This window comes from Hordeum vulgare, chromosome 1H (assembly GCF_904849725.1).
Source record: "Hordeum vulgare subsp. vulgare chromosome 1H, MorexV3_pseudomolecules_assembly, whole genome shotgun sequence".
Classification (NCBI taxonomy): domain Eukaryota; kingdom Viridiplantae; phylum Streptophyta; class Magnoliopsida; order Poales; family Poaceae; genus Hordeum; species Hordeum vulgare.
This window is the reverse complement of record NC_058518.1, coordinates 495,756,575-495,776,303: the sequence shown is the minus strand read 5'-3', so window position 1 is coordinate 495,776,303 and position 19,729 is coordinate 495,756,575. Positions and strand designations below refer to the sequence as shown.

The following is a 19,729-nucleotide window of genomic DNA, read 5'->3' as shown; positions in this document are numbered from 1 at the left end:
TCAGTAGAGTGGAGAAACACTAACAAAAAAAAACAGAGATGTATTTGCAAACGATCTTAGGAATTGAAGTGTTGCCCTGAGCACAAATGAAGTGAGCCCTTCCACTCAAAAAAAAAGTGAGCCCATTTTGGCAAGATGAGCAGCCGACATAGGGGATGTGATCCGTTAATCTGTGCTTTTTTTACAATCTTTTGTCAATGACGAGATGCAAGAAGCGTAAGTTTATCATGACAGCATCACTCATCTACTCGCTCCATTCCTAAATATAAGTTGTTTTTAGATGTTTCGTTAAGGGACTATATGCGAATATATATAGACATATTTTAGAGTATAGATTCACTCATTTTGCTCCGTATGTAGTCTTCCTTGAAGAACACGAATGCCATGCTCGGGCTCGTCTTCTCCCTCAGCTTGAAGATTACCAGGTGCGACGACCGGTGCAGTCTTCTTCTCCGACTTCAACACCATGGGTGGCGCATACCGACTCGTGTTCCTCTCTTTCTCGAAGGACGTGGTGGCCCGGCTAGTCTATGCCTCAATTGTGGGTGTCAATGATCCACTTCTCTCCCCTTTGTTGAGAACCATTGATGCCTTGATGAGAGCAGACTCCCCCGTCCAGGATAGAGTGTCATGAAGGGGTTGGTGTCGAGTCCACATTCAGTGGTAGTTCGTTGGCCGACATGCCGTTCAGTAAGAGCCCGCCATCGATCCAATGCCCTGCTAGTCCTGAACATGCTAAGAAACTAGGAGTAGCTAGCAAGAAAATTATAAGCGAGAATGACGATGGTACATCGACTTACATGCGCAAAGTGTCATAACGACTGAATGTAGGGCGCTCCGACGAGGGTGGCAAGCGGAGGCTCGGGTGCCCAACACGCTAGCATCGCACGATGGCGATACCAGGAGGCGCTCGAACAGGAGCGACGACTGAAGTAGGCGGTGGCCTGACAAGTCAGCTTTGTGCGATTGCGAGACCAAGAGGCGCCCGGACAGGAGCGATGACTGAAGTAAGCGGTGGCCTGGTGCGTTAGCTTTGCGTGGTGGCAAGACCAGGAGGCGCCAGGACGGAAGCATTGACTGAAGGAGGTGGTAGCCCGACGCGCCGGGAATACGCTATAGCAAAACCAGGAGGCGCTCGGACGGGAGCGGTGAAGAAGTGATTCCTCATGTCGAAGTCATAAGAAGCATAGGTCGTCTAGTGTCATTCACACATTTCTATCGCAAACAGAAGCCGCAATGGTCGAAAAAAAATCTACCTCATCCATTTTTGGTCCTCGGTCAACTGTTGTCCCATGAGCCGAACCCTACAACTAATATGATCTCCAAAACGATGTTTTAGAAAGAAAGATATGTCCTCGATCAAAGAGGTTTGAGGACGTGAACATCACCGATCCTTCACAATGACACTTGGTTTTCACCTAGGAACGATACTCTAAGAGTTGACACGAGTAGGAGGCCTTCGACATCACCTTTATGTAGGAAAAAATGTCATCCAAAAGGCGAAACCGTTTAAATACCAGCGTTTTCATCTAGACTACTCAATTCCAACATATAAGAGCATGGCCCATTGGTGGGGAGGGGACTTTTTACCATTCGACCAATGCGATTTTGGGAAACTTGATCCACCACATCATAAATTTTGGGTAGTGGTGAATAAGTATTTTCGCTATTAAGCTGAAAGGTCCATGAAAGAGGGAAATCGGATACATCGATTTTTCTACTATGCAGATTTTTTTCGATAAAAAACATTTTCATTCCATCAATATATCGAATTGGTACAACCATACTTAGGGCATGTCCGACCTCTAGATAACACGATGCACACAGCCAAAACATCCAATAAAACCAAAATGAAAATATTTGGGCCAGCCTATTTTATACTATATAGATGGACGAATCAAGAAAAACATGATCAGTCATCCATGGGTTGTCTAATGAGAGGGCACCAAGATTGATCAATTGATGATCATGTCTGCAATAAACATCAACTATACGTACGCAATGAATTGAAAATAAATTATACATATGCATATCAGCTTGTTCTTCAGTTTGGATGGACTGAAAGTATTTCCACTAACTATAAAACGACAACAAGGGCCTATTAGCTCAGCTGGTTAGAGCGTCGTGCTAATAACGCGAAGGTCACAGGTTCGAGACCTGTATGGGCCAGCATTTTTTTTTCTCTTTCTTTACACGATGGGAAATTCCGATAAAAAAAGATTGGCTTCGCCTGGGTTTAAACCGGAGACCTTCAATGTGTTAGACGTGATAACCAACTACACAACGAAACCTTTGTGATATCTTGTTCCATAGACACTATAAGTCAATAGAAAGCTGTATTGCTTTGTTGTTGCACTCATTCACGTGATAGATAGATAAATGCCATGTCACATTCAGATTTCCAACAAAAATACAGTGAAAAAATGTGCTAATAACGCGAAGGTCACAGGTTCGAGACCTGTATGGGCCAGCATTTTTTTTTTCTCTTTCTTTACACGATGGGAAATTCCGATAAAAAAAGATTGGCTTCGCCTGGGTTTAAACCGGAGACCTTCAATGTGTTAGACGTGATAACCAACTACACAACGAAACCTTTGTGATATCTTGTTCCATAGACACTATAAGTCAATAGAAAGCTGTATTGCTTTGTTGTTGCACTCATTCACGTGATAGATAGATAAATGCCATGTCACATTCAGATTTCCAACAAAAATACAGTGAAAAAATGTGCTTCAATGTGCTTCAGATTTCCAACGGGTGTGAGAACCTAGCATCAATGCTAAAATGATCTTCGCAGTCGGAAGGGTTGGTTATAATCAATGTAGATCTTGCAATCTTTTGTGAATCCAAACGCATGGGTATTGGTGTTTTAATTCGAAATCACTTGGGCCTGGTATTAGCTGGTTGAAGATGATGCACGGACCGAGTTGAAAATCCAGAATTCGGTTGCAATGCGTCATGCGCTCTTATTTGTGGAGTAAGCTGGGTTCCAAAATATTGTGGTGGCATGTGATTGTTTCACCCTGGCTACCAAAGTAAATAGTAACATGGCTGATAAATCTCATATAGGTGCTATTGTGTTTGATATATAAAATAGGGACTCAAACTTCTCAACTTGTAAGTTTACTCATGTAAACTGAGTGTGTAATGTGCCAGCACATGTTCTAGCGAAATCAATATAACATGATGTTGGGCCCGGTTGATATAAGGAGGCTCCTGAAATTATGAGGACCATTGTGTGTACTGAACAATTTGGAATATGAATGAATGATGTTGTCCATTTCCTCGAATAAAGGGACAAGTCTGTAGTCCTTCAGTGTGTTAGACTCCCGTGATAACCAACTACACCACGAAACCTTTGTGATCTATTTTTTAAGAGACTCTATAAGACAATTGAAGTCAAGCAAAAGCTGTATTGCTTTAATGTTACGCTCACTAACGTGAAAATGTCATGATGTAAGAACCAATAGAAGGCAACTAAACCAATATGACAAGGACTCACATCAAATAAATTTCATTCGCATTTCTAATCGATGAATACTAACGCTTCAAATATCGGGCATACACAAGGCATCTCCCTAGTTTTAAGCCCAGTTCTTTTGCCATAATCTGGAGATTCTCCCAGTATCCAACCCCTCCCCAGCTTCTCTCAGAATATTTGTCCCTCATTTGTTTTACAATGCTAGCTAATTATACCCTAACTAGATAGGATTGTAAAATATGGGGCTCAAAGATTTCGGCAGAAGCTGAGGTGGGGTGATCTGTAGTGTGCTTGGTGGTCGATTGGGTAGTGTTGCGGTGCATCGAACCCTTTTATCTTGCCTTGGGTGTGTGTGTTGTGTCGGGTGGTGACGCGTTGTATCCGGATGTGTGTCTCTGATCGTTGCTTTATATACAAAGTGGGGCGAAAGCCTTTTTCGGTAAGGTGATCTGGTGTTTATATGTCCCGCTAGTGCTTCGACTTAGCCTAATAACCATCAAATGAATAAAATCAATAAGATGCAAGCTTCTTGTTCACTGTACTGTTATGCAAGACTTCTCAACTGATGAACTTAGCGACTTACTATTTCTTAGGGGGAAATCCACTTATGCAGGACGAGCGTGGATTTTCAGCTGGTGCCTAGGCATCCTCTATGAATAGTAAAATCAAAACAAAAAAAAACTTGAAAATTTACAACATCAAAGATGATCAAACTTTCTAGGTGCTTGCAAGTTTTCATGTCAAAGAAATATTCAAGGAGCTCTACATAGGAAAAACATTTCAGTTCTTAAACTTTTGAGCACTTTTAGCAGTGAAATCTGAAACTTGTTGGTATACCTTTCTCTACATGATATTTTGGCACTAAAACTTGCAAAAAACTACAGAGTTCGACTATCTTTCATGTTGCAAAGTTTCAGATTTTTTTTTGAATGATGTCTAGGCACCCGGGAGCTGTTACACCTTTCTCTATGTAGGATACAACAGATTTCAGTAGATGAAATGATCGCCCAGAAGAATGACCCGGGGAGCTTGGTCGCTCCAATGTTAATGAGAAGTGTAGGTGTTCTGCTAAGGATCGTGGCAGGATGTCACAATAGTCGTTTATTCTAGACGTTCAGCTAAAGAAACCACATATTGTGAGATGCAGTTGCAAAAAGAGTGGAAGCATAGCAAAGTAAAATAAACATAGCAATCATCTAAAAGCGACATTACACTTTTTGTCTTATTTTTCTCATTTAAAACGGAAATTACATTGTTTTTAATCGAGTGTGCTTTATCAAAGAATATACAAAGACATGAATTAATTTCACTCTTGGCGACGTGCACACTGTGAGGCTAAAGATTAAGAGACACTAATAGAACCGCCTTACCCCTGACACACATCAAGTATGCCGGAAGCAGTACAAGACGACCCCAGTCTCGCGCGTCGTCTCGCGCCGCCACCGGCCCCCATCTACGCCCCCTCCCCGCGTCGTTACCGGCCAACCCTCCCGCGCCGCCACCGGCCCCCCTCTCTGCCCCCTTCCCGCTTCGCCACTGCCGGAGGGGACGTCGGCGAAGCCGCGCGCGCCCTGGGGATGGATGCGGCGGGGCCCCTCGCGTCGGCCCTCGGGCTCTGGTGGCGGCGCCCCGCGTCGGCGGCTGCGGGATCCGGCGAGATCTCGCCCACCGGTGGCGCCTGACGGCGGATCCGGCGCTGCCATGGTCGGATCTTGTGCGGGGCGCGCGACCATGGTGGTAGGGAGCGGCGGTCGGGCGCGGCTGCGGTGGCAGAGAGCGTCGGCTAGGCGCGACTGCGGTGGCCAGGGCGTGCGGTGTGGTGACCCGTGACCCTGCCTGGGGGTCGTGGTGGTGCGTGGCGGCCATGCTCAGCGGGTCGGTGGCGGTGCATGTTCAACGCAGCTCCGGGAGAAATCCTTGCTCTGGTCCTCATCGGAGCCGCGACGGCAACGCCCGTGGGTGCCGCTATCTTTCTTGGAAGCGTCGTTGTGGAGGTGTGCTGCTCCCCTTCGTCGGCGCTGCCTGGTCAGCCGTCACGTGGCTGCTATGGCGGGCGGCAGCGGCATATCTGGCCGCTCTCCTCCGGCCCTGATGTGGGCCTCTCGCCTACGGATTCTTGGCGGTGTCGGCGTGGTTGCCGGAGCCCAACCTGCGGGTGAAGCCGGTGGAGGAGATTCGGATTGGGGGAAACCCCTTGGTTGGCCCAGGCCGGCCGCGCCGACGATGACGCTCAAGGGCGTCGTTATTCTTTTTGAAGACGTCGGTATACATCTGCTCCTCTGCTCCCCTTCCTTGCCTCTCGGGTGAAAACCCTAACTCCGGTGGGCGGCGGCGGCGTCCTTGACGTCGTGACCTTCCTGAAGGCGTCGCTTAGAGGGCTGAGTGGTGGTGCGCACTGTGTGGGTCCTGAACGGTTGCTGGTGGTGGGCACTGCTTTGGGGGAAACCCTAGGATTTGGTCTTCCAGATCGGACGATGGCGGTACTGCGGTGCCATTTCTCTCTTGGGAGCATCGTTTGTGGAGCAGCGTTGGCAGACTGAGGCAGGAGGTGGAGCGGTTTCGTCTTGCACGGAATTTTGGTGGAGCTATCAAGTCATGCCTGGCCGACAGGTGCTACGCTGAGTCATGCCTGGTTGGCAGGTGCTACACACCACAGATCTCCCGGAGTCTTCGCATCTGGACGGATGAGCGCAGGGCGGTGGCGCCGTTGGGCGCCGTGGTGGCGTCGACGGATGTTTGGACTGGCATGGATGATGCGGATCTCTTTCCTGAAGATGGGTCAGTGGTTCGATGATGATGACGGCTTTTAAAATGTGTGCGTGAGGTGTGCGTTTTAGGTGTGCTGCATCGGTTGTTGCTCCCGATATGTTACGTGGATGGATTGGCGACAACACCGGTCTTAGATATGTGGAGTGAGAGCACTCCACATTATCGAGTTTATAGGTGTGAGTGGTGGCTTTGGATGGATTGACGTATACTCTTGTTAGACATTTGTGAAATAGTTAATAAAGATGGTTGCATGCACCGATTAATGCAGAGGCCGGAGGTTTAACCTCCTTTTCCAAAAAAACACATCAAGTATGCGTGTGTATGGTGTCACTTCGATAGTCTGTCAATATAACCCATTGGAGTTACTTGGGAAAAGTTCTGTTTTCAAATATCTTCTCCCACCATAATCCTCACTGAATCAGAGCAGTAGAAAAATACCAAGCTAAGATTTGTAATCCAAGAACACGACCACCACAATAAGACTCGTGAATCAAACTTTCTTGCCTTTAGGCCACACCCATCGCACCCCCGCCCCTCGCCACCGCCGACAGGAGTCGTCGGGCAAAGCCCCCGTGGCTCGGCGGCAGGGGGGCTCTTTCTCTCCTCCCGTTTCGAGCTGGTGCTGCACGAGAGTGGCTGCTCACGTGAAAGCCTCGCCGGCCGACGGCAACGACGCATGCGGGCGTTGCTATCCTTCTTGGAGGCATCGTTGGGAATCTCCCATCCAGTTCTTCCGAATCAAGTCCTTCGGGTGAAAGCCCTGATCCTGTTGTAGGGTCGGGCATTGGCGTCGTCTTCAACGTCGTTCCCCTCTTTTGGACACCATTTTGAAGACTTTGATCCCTTCGATGCTTCCTATGACTGGACATGCACGGTGGCTTCTGTGGCAACGATGACGGCGATGAGCAATATCTGAGGCGTGGTCTTGAACCTGGTAGCCGGCTCTTCTTCTCTGCTGTGTCCTGGGTGTGCCTTGATTGTTTGTTGTTGTGAAGTCGAAGCCGCGATGAAGGACTGGTGGTATACGATGACGCGTGACAGGCGGTTCGTTCGGTGACCCGTAGTGACGCCAACCTCGCCTTGTTTTCCACCATTGTTCACCGTCGGAGTTGGAGCTACGCTGCCTAGTATGGTTTGTTTGGAGTGTTGGGCTGCACCTTTTTAGGGCTGCTATTTTTCTTTTCTTTTTTTGATCCTAAGATCTTTTGATCCTTGAACCTTCATCATCTTGTGTTTCGTTGCTTTCTGCTATAATCAATGAATGCCAACGATGCTGGATCTTTCAAAAAGAAAACAATAAGAGTTGTGAGGAACTGGAGGTGTAACATGCATGGCAAACATGCCATTCCCAGGTGCACATGATGCAGTTAGTTTAGTTTGGTAGAAGAACGATTACCTCAATAATGCAAGTGTTGTAGGCATCCAGCTGCACCCGTGACTGTAGTTCCTTCTTCCCCTTCAGTGCGCACTGTTAGACAGTCAAACTCCTCTCTCCCCACTAGCACGCACGACTGCATGATCCCACGATCTCATGCACGTCGCCACTCCCCGGCGCCTCGCGCCCTTGTTGTAACGTCTGTACTCTGTACATATATATTGAGTGTAATACGATCAGGAGCACCTCAAGGGTACCATTTCTACCCATTCTTCCTGTTTACATGGTATCAGAGCCTGGGCCATCTCCTCTCCTGTAGCTAGACCGCCCTTCTGCAGCTCCTCCCTCGCGACGCACCTGCCATGGCATCGCCCCCACCTCCTCCTTCACCACCCCCTTCTCCCCCTGCTCGCCCTTCCGCTGCTACCAGCGGCTCTCCAGCGACTCCACCACCCACCCAAGCCGTCCCACCTCTTCTCACACCCTCCACATTTCATCGTGGTGCGCTGTTCGTCCCCGACCCCGGCGCCTCCTCCTCCACGGCGGCTCCCAACCCCTCCCCTCTAGCAAGTGTCTCCATTAACCATCACGTCCCCATCGTGTTGTCTCTCAACCCGCCCAACTTCTCCCATTGGCGCACCCTCTTCGAGGTCACTTTCCAGAAGCATGATGTCCTCGCCCACATCTCCGGGGCGCCGCGCCTCAATGATCCGTTCTGGAGCCAGGACAACGCCCACATCGTGTCGTGGCTCTACAACCGTGTCACCCCGGAGGTCTTTGGGCTCATTCATCAGCACGGCGCCTCTGCCGCCATCGTATGGGCCGCCATCTGCAACCTCTTCCTGAAGAACGCCGAACACCAGGTGGTGTTCCTCTCCACCGAGTTCCGTCGCATCGATCAAGGCTCGGCGTCCGTCCTCTCATACTTCGCCCGCCTCAAGGACTGCGCTGACCGCCTCGCCGAGCTCGGCGCCGCCGTCACTGATCGGGATCAGGTTCTGAATATGTTTCGTGGCCTGCAGCCCCGTTTCCGCTATGCTGTCCCAATCCTCACGATGCAGACTCCGTTCCCAACACTCCTCCGTTGCCGGGCGTTCCTTCTCCTCGAGGAGAGTTGCCTTGCTGCTGACTGTTGGAAATATGCCCTAGAGGCAATAATAAATTAGTTATTATTATATTTCTTTGTTCATGATAATCGTTTATTATCCATGCTATAATTGTATTGATTGGAAACACAATACTTGTGTGGATACATAGACAAAACATTGTCCCTAGTAAGCCTCTAGTTGACTAGCTCATTGATCAAAGATGGTCAAGGTTTCCTGGCCATAGGCAAGTGTTGTTACTTGATAACGGGATCACATCATTAGGAGAATCATGTGTTGGACTAGACCCAAACTAATAGGCGTAGCATGTTGATCGTGTCATTTTGTTGCTACTGTTTTCTGCGTGTCAAGTATTTGTTCCTATGACCATGAGATCATATAACTCACTGACACCGGAGGAATGCTTTGTGTGTATCAAACGTCGCAACGTAACTGGGTGACTATAAAGATGCTCTACAGGTATCTCCGAAGCTGTTCGTTGAGTTAGTATGGATCGAGACTGGGATTTGTCACTCCGTGTGACAGAGAGGTATCTCGGGACCCACTCGGTAATACAACATCACACACAAGCCTTGCAAGCAATGTGACTTACTGTAAGTTGCGGGATCTTGTATTACGGAACGAGTAAAGAGACTTGCTGGTAAACGAGATTGAAATAGGTATGTGGATACTCACGATCGAATCTCAGGCAAGTAACATACCGAAGGACAAAGGGAATGACATACGGGATTATATGAATCCTTGGCACTAAGGTTCAAACGGTAAGATCTTCGTAGAATATGTAGGATCCAATATGGGCATCCAGGTCCCGCTATTGGATATTGACCGAGAAGTCACTCGGGTCATGTCTACATAGTTCTCGAACCCGCAGGGTCTGCACACTTAAGGTTCGATATTGTTTTATGCGTATTTGAGTTATATGGTTGGTTACTGAATGTTGTTCCGAGTCCCGGATGAGATCATGGACGTCACGAGGGTTTCCGGAATGGTCCAGAAACGAAGATTGATATATAGGATGACCTCATTTGGTTATCGGAAGGTTTTCGTGCATTATTGGAAAAGTTTCGGGCTCATCGGTAGTGTACTGGGAGTGCCGGGAGGGGTGCCGGGGACCATCAGGAGGGGTGTCACGCCCCAAGGGGTATCATGGGCTATGAGAAGAGATAAACCAGCCCCTAGTGGGCTGGAATAAGTTCCCACTAAGGCCCATAAGGTTTGAGAAGGGAAAAACACAAGGTGGAAAGAGTTTCCAAGTGGGAAGGTGGAATCCTACTCCAAGTAGGATTGGAGTAGGACTCCTCCACCTCCAATTTCGGCCAAACCTTTAGGTTTTGAGGCTGCCTCCTCCCCTCCCTCCCTCCTATATATAGTGGGGTTTTAGAGCTGATTTGAGACAACTTTGCCACGGCAGCCCGACCACATATCTCCACGGTTTTACCTCTAGATCGCGTTTCTGCGGAGCTCGGGCGGAGCCCTGCTGAGACAAGATCATCACCAACCTCCGGAGCGCCGTCACACTGCCGGAGAACTCTTCTACCTCTCCGTCTCTCTTGCTGGATCAAGAAGGCCGAGATCATCGTCGAGCTGTACGTGTGCTGAACGCGGAGGTGCCGTCCGTTCGGTACTAGATCATGGGACTGATCGCGGGACGGTTCGCGGGGCGGATCGAGGGACGTGAGGACGTTCCACTACATCAATCGCGTTCACTAACGCTTCTGCTGTATGGTCTACAAGGGTACGTAGATCAACCATCCCCTCTCGTAGATGGACATCACCATGATAGATCTTCGTGCGCGTAGGAAAATTTTTGCTTCCCATGCGACGTTCCCCAACAGTGGCATCATGAGCTAGGTTCATGCGTAGATGTAATCTCGAGTAGAACACAAAAGTTTTTGTGGGCGGTGATGTGCGTTTTTCTGCCCTCCTTAGTCTTTTCTTGATTCCGCGGTATTGTTGGATCGAAGCGGCTCAGACCGACATTACTCGTACGCTTACGAGAGACTGGTTTCATCGCTACGAGTAACTCCGTTGCTCAAAGATGACCGGCGAGTGTCGGTTTCTCCAACTTTAGTTGAATCGGATTTGACCGAGGAGGTCCTTGGATGAGGTTAAATAGCAATTCATATATTTCCGTTCTAGTGTTTGCGTAAGTAAGATGCGATCCTACTAGATACCCATGGTCACCACGTAAAACATGCAACAACAAATTAGAGGACGTCTAACTTGTTTTTGCAGGGTATGCTTGTGATGTGATATGGCCAACGATGTGATGTGATATATTGGATGTATGATATGATCATGTTGTGATAGTTAATATCGACTTGCACGTCGATGGTACGGCAACCGGCAGGAGCCATAGGGTTGTCTTTAAACTAACGTTTGTGCTTGCAGATGCGTTTACTATACTGCTAGGACGTCGCTTTAGTAGTAATAGCATGAGTAGCACGACAACCCCGATGGCGACACATTGATGGAGATCATGGTGTGACGCCGGTGACAAGAAGATCGTGCCGGTGCTTTGGTGATGGAGATCAAGAAGCACATGATGATGGCCATATCATGTCACTTATGAATTGCATGTGATGTTAATCCTTTATGCGCCTTATCTTGCTTAGAACGACGGTAGCATTATGAGGTGATCTCTCACTAAAATTTCAAGACGAAATTGTGTTCTCCCCGACTGTGCACCGTTGCGACAATTCTTCGTTTCGAGACACCACGTGATGATCAGGTGTGATAGACTCAACGTTCACATACAACAGGTGCAAAACAGTTGCACACGCGGAACACTCGGGTTAAGCTTGACGAGCCTAGCATGTGCAGACATGGCCTCGGAACACATGAGACCGAAAGGTCGAGCATGAATCATATAGTTGATATGATTAGCATAGAGATGCTCACCACTGAAACTATTCTCAACTCACGTGATGATCGGACTTGAGATAGTGGATTTGGATCATGTACCACTCAAATGACTAGAGAGATGTATTTTTGAGTGGGAGTTCTTAAGTAATATGATTAACTGAACTAATTGTCATGAACATAGTCTAATGGTCTTTGTGAATTGCGATGTAGCTTGCACTATAGCTCTACTGTTTTTTATATGTTCCTAGAGAAAATTTAGTTGAAAGTTGATAGTAGCAAACTTTGCAGAGGATTGTCCTCGTTGCTGCACAGAAGGCTTATGTCCTTAATACACCACTCGGTATTCTGCACCTCGAGCGTCGTCTGTGGATGCTGCGAACATCCGACATACACGGTTCTGAAGGCTACACGATAGTTCAGTGCAAAATACTTAATGGCTTAAAAGCAAGGCGCCGAAGACGTTTTGAAACGTCACGGAACATAAGTGATGTTCTAAAGAGATGAAATTATGATTTCATGCTTGTGCCCTTGTTAAGAGGTACGAGACCTCCGACACGATTCTTTGTCCACAAAGTAAAGGAGAAAAGCTCAATCGTTGAGCGTGTGCTCAGATTGTCTGAGTATGACAATCGCTTGAATCAAGTGGGAGTTAATCTTCCAGATGAGATAGTGATGGTTCTCCAAAGTCACTGCCACCAAGCTGTGAGAACTTCGTGATGAACTATAACTTATCAAGGATAGATACAATGATCCTTGTGCGATTCGCGATGTTTGACACTACGAAAGTAGAAATCCAGAAGGAGCATCAATAGTTGATGGTTAGTAAAACCACTAAGTTTCAAGAAAGGCAAGGGCCAGAAGGGATACTTCGTAAAACGGCAAAACAGTTGCTGCACTAATGAAGAGACCCAAGATTAAACCCAAACCCGAGACTAAGTGCTTCTGTAATGAGGGGAACAGTCACTGAGGCGGAGCAACTCTAGATACTTGGTAGATAAGAAGGCTGGCAAAAGTCGAAAGAAGTATATTTGATATACATGATGTTGATGTGTACTTTACTAGTACTCCTAGTAGCACGAGGGTATTGGATACCGGTTTGGTTGCTAAGTGATTAGTAATACGAAATGATAGCTACGGCATAAACGGTGACTAGCTAAAGGCGAGGTGACGATACGTGTTGGAAGTGTTTCCAAGGTTGATATGATCAAAACGTCGCACGCTCCCTCTACCGTCGGGATTGATGTTAAACCGAAATAATTGTTATTTGGTGCTTGCGTTAAGCATGAACATGATTGGATCGTGTTTATTGCAATACGATTCTTCATTTAAAAGAATAATGGTTACTCTATTTGCTTGAATAATCACCTTCAATGGTTTATTGAATCTCGATCATAGTGTTACACATGTTCATGATATTGGTGCCAAAAGATACGAGGTAATGATGATAGTACCACTTACTTGTGGCACTGCCGCTTGAGTCATGTTGGTATAAATTGCATGAAGAGGCTCCATGATGATGGATCTTTATACTCACCTGATTTTGAATCACTAGCGACATGCAAATCATAGCACATGAGCAAGGCCTTGTTTTCATTGTGATGAAACAAGATAGTAACTTGTTGAAGGTGATACATTTTGATGTATGCAGTCCGATGGGTGCTGAGGCACGCAGTGGATATCATTATGTTCTTGCTTCAATGACGATTTGAGTGGATACAAGAGTATTTACTTAATGAATCACAAGTCTGAAATATTGAAAATTTCAATTCTATTTCAGGAGTGAAGTTCGTCATAACAAGATGATAAACTGTCTACGATATGATCATAGAAATGAATATCTGAGTTACGAGTTTTGGTACGCAGTTAAGACAATGTGGAAATTGTTTCGCAGTTCATGCCACCTGGAACATCATAGTGTGATGATGTGTCTGAACGTCATAGCCACACACTATTTGGTATGGTGCATGCTATGATGTCTCTCATCGAATTACCACTATCGTTTATGGGTTATGCATTAGAGACAACCGCATTCACTTTAAATAGGGCATCGCGTATTTCCGTTGAGATGACACGGCATAGAATGAGGTTTAGAGAAATCTAAACTATCGTTTTTTGAAAGTTTGGGGCTTCGACACTTGTGTGAAAAAGTTTCAGTCGAATAAGCTCAAACCCAAAGCGGATAAATGCATCTTCATAGGATATCCAAAACAGTTGGGTAGATCTCCTATCTCAGATCCGAAAGCAAAGTGTTTGTTTCTAGAAACGGATCCTTTCTCGAGGAAAGGTTTCTCTCGAAAGAATTGAGTGGGAGGGTGGTAGAACTTAATGAGGTTATTGAACCATCACTTCAACCAGTGTGTAGCAGGGCGCAGGAAGTTGTTCATGTGGCGCCTACACCAATTGAAGTGAAAGCTGATGACGGTGATCATCGAGCATCGGATCAAGTTACTACAAACCTCGTAGGTTGAAAAGGTCGCGTACTACTGCAGAGTGGTACGGTAACCCTGTCTTGGAAGTCATGTTGTTGAGCAACAGTGAACCTACGAGTTATGGAGAAAGCAATGGTGGGCTCGGATTCCGACAAATGGCTGGAGGCCATGAAATCCGAGAGAGGATCCATGTATGAAAACAAAGTGTAGACTTTAGAAAAACTACTTGATGGTCATAGGATTATTAAGTAAAGATGGATCTTTAAAAGGAAGACAGACGATGATGGTGATAAGTCACTATTAAGAAAAGCTCGACTTGTCGCAAAGATGTTTCCGACAAGATCAAACAGTTGACTATGATGAGACTTTCTCACTCGTAGTGATGCTGAAAGTCTATTAGAATTATGTTAGTAGTTGTTGCATTATTTATGAAATATTGCACATAGGATGTCAAAACATTGTTTCCTCGACAGTTTCCTTGAGCAAACATTGTATGTGATACAACCAGGAGGTTTTGTCGATCCTAAAGATACTAGCAAGTATGCAAGCTCCAGCGATCCTTCAATGGACTGGTGCAAGCATCTCGGAGTTGGAATATACACTTTGATGAGATGATCAAAGATTTTGGGTTTGTACAAGGTTTATGAGAATCTTGTATTTCCAAAGAAGTGAGTGGGAGCACTATAGAATTTCTGATAAGTATATGTGGTTGACATATTATGGATCAGAAGTAATGTAGAATTTCTGTAAAGCATACAAGGTTGTTTGAAAGGAGTTTTCAAAGGAGTACCTGGATTGCGCAACTTGAACGTTGAGCATCAAGATCTATGGAGATAGATCAAAACGCTTAATAGAAGTTTCAACAAGATGCATGCCTTGATAAGTTTTTGAAGGAATTCGAAATAGATCAGCAAAGAAGGAGTTCTTGACTGTGTTGTAAGGTGTGAATTTGAGTAAGACTCAAAACCCGACCACCGCAGAATAAAGAGAATAGACGAAGGTCGTATTCTATGCCTTAGTCATAGACTCTAGAGTATGCCATGCTGAGTACCGCACCTGATGTGTGCCTTGCAGCAAGTCTGTTAAGAGGTACACAGAGTGATCCAGGATTGAATCAGTGATCAGCGGTCAAAGTTATCCTTAGTAACTAAATAGACTAAGGAATTTTTCTCGACTATGGAGGTGGTTAAAGAGTTCGTCGTAAAGGGTTACGTCGATGCAAGCTTTCACAATAATCCGAATAACTATGAGTAGTGAAACAGATTCGTATAGTAGAGTAGATATTTGGAGCATTTCTGAATAGCACGTAGTAGCAGCATCTATAAGATGACATAAAGATTTGTAAAGAACCGTTGACTAAAACCTCTCTCACGAGCAAGACATGATCAGACCCCATAACTATATGGGTGTTGGATTCGTTGGAATCACATGGTGATGAGAACTAGATTATTGACTCTAGTGCAAGTGGGAGACTGTTGGAAATATGCCCTAGAGGCAATAATAAATTAGTTATTATTATATTTCTTTGTTCATGATAATCGTTTATTATCCATGCTATAATTGTATTGATTGGAAACACAATACTTGTGTGGATACATAGACAAAACACTGTCCCAAGTAAGCCTCTAGTTGACTAGCTCGTTGATCAAAGATGGTCAAGGTTTCCTGGCCATAGGCAAGTGTTGTTACTTGATAACGGGATCACATCATTAGGAGAATCATGTGTTGGACTAGACCCAAACTAATAGACGTAGCATGTTGATCGTGTCATTTTGTTGCTACTGTTTTCTGCGTGTCAAGTATTTGTTCCTATGACCATGAGATCATATAACTCACTAACACCGGAGGAATGCTTTGTGTGTATCAAACGTCGCAACGTAACTGGGTGACTATAAAGATGCTCTACAGGTATCTCCAAAGGTGTTCGTTGAGTTAGTATGGATCGAGACTGGGATTTGTCACTCCGTGTGACAGAGAGGTATCTCGAGACCCACTCGGTAATAAAACATCACACACAAGCCTTGCACGCAATGTGACTTAGTGTAAGTTGCGGGATCTTGTATTACGGAACGAGTAAAGAGACTTGTCGGTAAACGAGATTGAAATAGGTATGTGGATACTGACGATCAAATCTCAGGCAAGTAACATACCGAAGGACAAAGGGAATGACATACGGGATTATATGAATCCTTGGCACTAAGGTTCAAACGGTAAGATCTTCGTAGAATATGTAGGATCCAATATGGGCATCCAGGTCCCGCTATTGGATATTGACCGAGGAGTCACTTGGGTCATGTCTACATAGTTCTCGAACCCGCAGGGTCTGCACACTTAAGGTTCGACGTTGTTTTATGCGTATTTGAGTTATATGGTTGGTTACTGAATGTTGTTCCGAGTCCCGGATGAGATCATGGACGTCACGAGGGTTTCCGGAATGGTCCAGAAACGAAGATTGATATATAGGATGACCTCATTTGGTTATCGGAAGGTTTTCGTGCATTATTGGAAAAGTTTCGGGCTCATCGGTAGTGTACTGGGAGTGCCGGGAGGGGTGCCGGGGACCATCAGGAGGGGTGTCACGCCCCAAGGGGTCTCATGGGCTATGAGAAGAGATAAACCAGCCCCTAGTGGGCTGGAATAAGTTCCCACTAAGGCCCATAAGGTTTGAAAAGGAAAAAACACAAGGTGGAAAGAGTTTCCAAGTGGGAAGGTGGAATCCTACTCCAAGTAGGATTGGAGTAGGACTCCTCCACCTCCAATTTTGGCCAAACCTTTAGGTTTTGAGGCTGCCTCCTCCCCTCCCTCCCTCCTATATATAGTGGGGTTTTAGAGCTGATTTGAGACAACTTTGCCACGGCAGCCCGACCACATATCTCCACGGTTTTACCTCTAGATCGCGTTTCTGTGGAGCTCGGGCGGAGCCCTGCTGAGACAAGATCATCACCAACCTCCGGAGCGCCGTCACACTGCCGGAGAACTCTTCTACCTCTCCGTCTCTCTTGCTGGATCAAGAAGGCCGAGATCATCGTCGAGATGTACGTGTGCTGAACGCGGAGGTGCCGTCCGTTCGGTACTAGATCGTGGGACTGATCGCGGGACGGTTCGCGGGACGGATCGAGGGACGTGAGGACGTTCCACTACATCAACCGCGTTCACTAACGCTTCTGCTGTATGGTCTACAAGGGTACGTAGATCAACCATCCCCTCTCGTAGATGGACATCACCATGATAGGTCTTCGTGCGCGTAGGAAAATTTTTGTTTCCCATGCGACGTTCCCCAACACTGACAACACCACCGAGACCGCTCTGCATGTGGCTCGCGTCCCCACCAACACTAACGCCGGCAGCGGCGGGCAGGGCGCCTCCAACCGCAATTCCGGCGGTGGCCACGGTGGGCGTTTGAGGGGCAGATGCAGCAACAACAACAACTCCTGCGGGGGCAACCATCAGGCGCGTCCTCCTACACCCTCAGCTGCCCCTTGGATCGGCATGGTCCATGCCTGGCCCATGCCATGGCGCCCCCATGCGCCAGGTGCCGGCATCCTTAGTCCCTGACCAGGCGGCGGGGCCCCGTTCGGTGGCACGACAACTCACCACCCCACCGTCCCCGGCGTGCCTCCCACAGCGCCTCCCGTCGTCTGGCAGCCTGGTGTCCTGCTTCCCCACCCCCTGCACGGCGTCGCGCCTGGTGGTGGACCTGGTCCCTCTACTCCCACTTGGGACCAAACTGCGCTCGTCCACACGCTCAACACCATGACGATGCAGCAGCACCAGACGGCGCCTCCACCTGCCGACTGGTACCTCGACACGGGCGCCACCTCTCACATGGCATCGTCGTCTGGTATGCTCTCCTCCTCTAGACCCTACACTTCCTCACACATAGTGGTCGGCGACGGCTCCTCCCTTGCGGTCAGCACATTGGCCAGCACCACATACCCACCACCGCCAACCCCATCGTTCTCAACAATGTCCTCGTTTCCCCTCACCTAGTTCGCAATCTCCTATCTGTTAAAAAGCTTGCCCGTGATAATCCTCTTAATGTCGAATTTGATGACCTTGGCTTTTCTGTAAAGGAATGAAGCACGAAGAAGGCGATCCTCCGCTGTAACTCCACTGACGATGAGCTTTATCCCATGACCACATCGTCGTCGTCTTCCTCGCGCGCGCACCATGCACTCACCACCGTGTCCCGTGACACTTGGCATCAACGTCTTGGTCATCTTGGCGATGATGCTCTTCGTCGCACCCTTCGTCAGTCAGCCATCGACCACACCAGCGGCTCGTCTACTGTCTGCCATGCCTGTCAATTAGGAAAGAGCACTAGGCTCCCGTTTGCTTTATCAGATCATATTTCGTATTTCCCTTTCCAACTTGTGCATTGTGATGTATGGACCTCTCCTGAATTAAGCGTTTCTGACTGTCAATATTATCTGCTTGTGCTTGATGATTACAACCACTTCGCTTGGACCTTCCCCCTCCGTCACAAATCCGATGTGTTTCCAACCCTTTGCAACTTTCTTCACTTCACCCGCACGCACTTTAACTTGCCTATTCTTACGATCCAAACGGACAACGGCCGGGAGTTCGACAACTCCGCTGCCCGCGAGCTTCTCTCCTCTTTAGGTATTGTGTTGCGTCTGTCATGCCCGTACACATCGCCTCAGAATGGTCGCGACGAGCGCGCGCTCCGCACCCTCAACGACTTCACCCGCTCCCTGCTGGTTCACGCCCACATGCCATACGAGTACTGGGCTGAAGCCCTTCAAACGGCCACGTTTTTCTCAACAGAAGACCGTGCTATCCACGCCACAACCACACACCCTTCTTCCTTCTCTACGGCACGCACCCGGATTACTCGTCGCTTCGTATCTTCGGGTGCCTCTGCTACCCCAACCTCACGCCCTCGACACGGCATAAAGTCGCTCCACGCTCCGCCCCATGTGTCCTCCTCGGCTACTCCGATCACAAGGGCTACCGCTGCTTAAACCGCGCAACCGGACGCGTGATCATCTCACGCCACGTTGTTTTCGATGAGTCCAGCTTTCCCTTCCACACCGCTCCCCCTGCCATGGCCGCACCATCGACGCTTGACACCGACGAGCAACCCTTCCATGCATGCATGCCCCGCCGGCCTCGCTCGCTGCATTCCCCTCGTCCCACCATGGCAGTCCAGCGATCTAACGTGGTTGCTAGCCCACAACCGACAACACCACCACCCACTACCACCCCACCTAATGTCGATGCCACGACCGCTACCGGTCCCTCGGCAGTCGTTCCCGACACACCGTCCACTTTATCCCCGCAGCCGCAGTAGTCTCCACCCACTTCCCGTCGCCCTAATCCTCCTGCGCCCACTCACAACATGCTCACCCGTGCCTGCGCTAGCAAGTTCTTCCCTAACCCAAAATACCAGCAGAACCTTACTACCACAGTCGTCGCTGCCATCTCCCACATTCCCAAAAGTGTGTGTGACGCATTACGGGATCCCTGTTGGTTGGCTGCTATGCAGGTGGAGTACAGGGCCCTCATGGAGAACAAGACCTGGCGCCTCGTGCCTCATCCCCGCGGGGCCAACATCGTCACCGGCAAATGGGTCTTCCACCACAAGCTAAAGGTTGATGGCTCACTTGAACGGTACAAGGCAAGATGGGTCGTCTGCGGCTTCTCTCAACGCCCTCGCGTTGACTTCGACGAGACATTCTTG

The 19,729-nt window shown here is 47.9% G+C and overlaps 1 non-coding gene across 1 annotated transcript; it reads left to right on the top strand.

The window, feature by feature from the left end:
- The first annotated feature begins 2,095 nt into the window (after nt 1-2,095).
- On the top strand, nt 2,096-2,169 carry TRNAI-AAU. Its single transcript has one exon. It is a non-coding gene; the product is annotated as a tRNA-Ile (tRNA).
- The last annotated feature ends 17,560 nt before the right edge of the window (nt 2,170-19,729 follow it).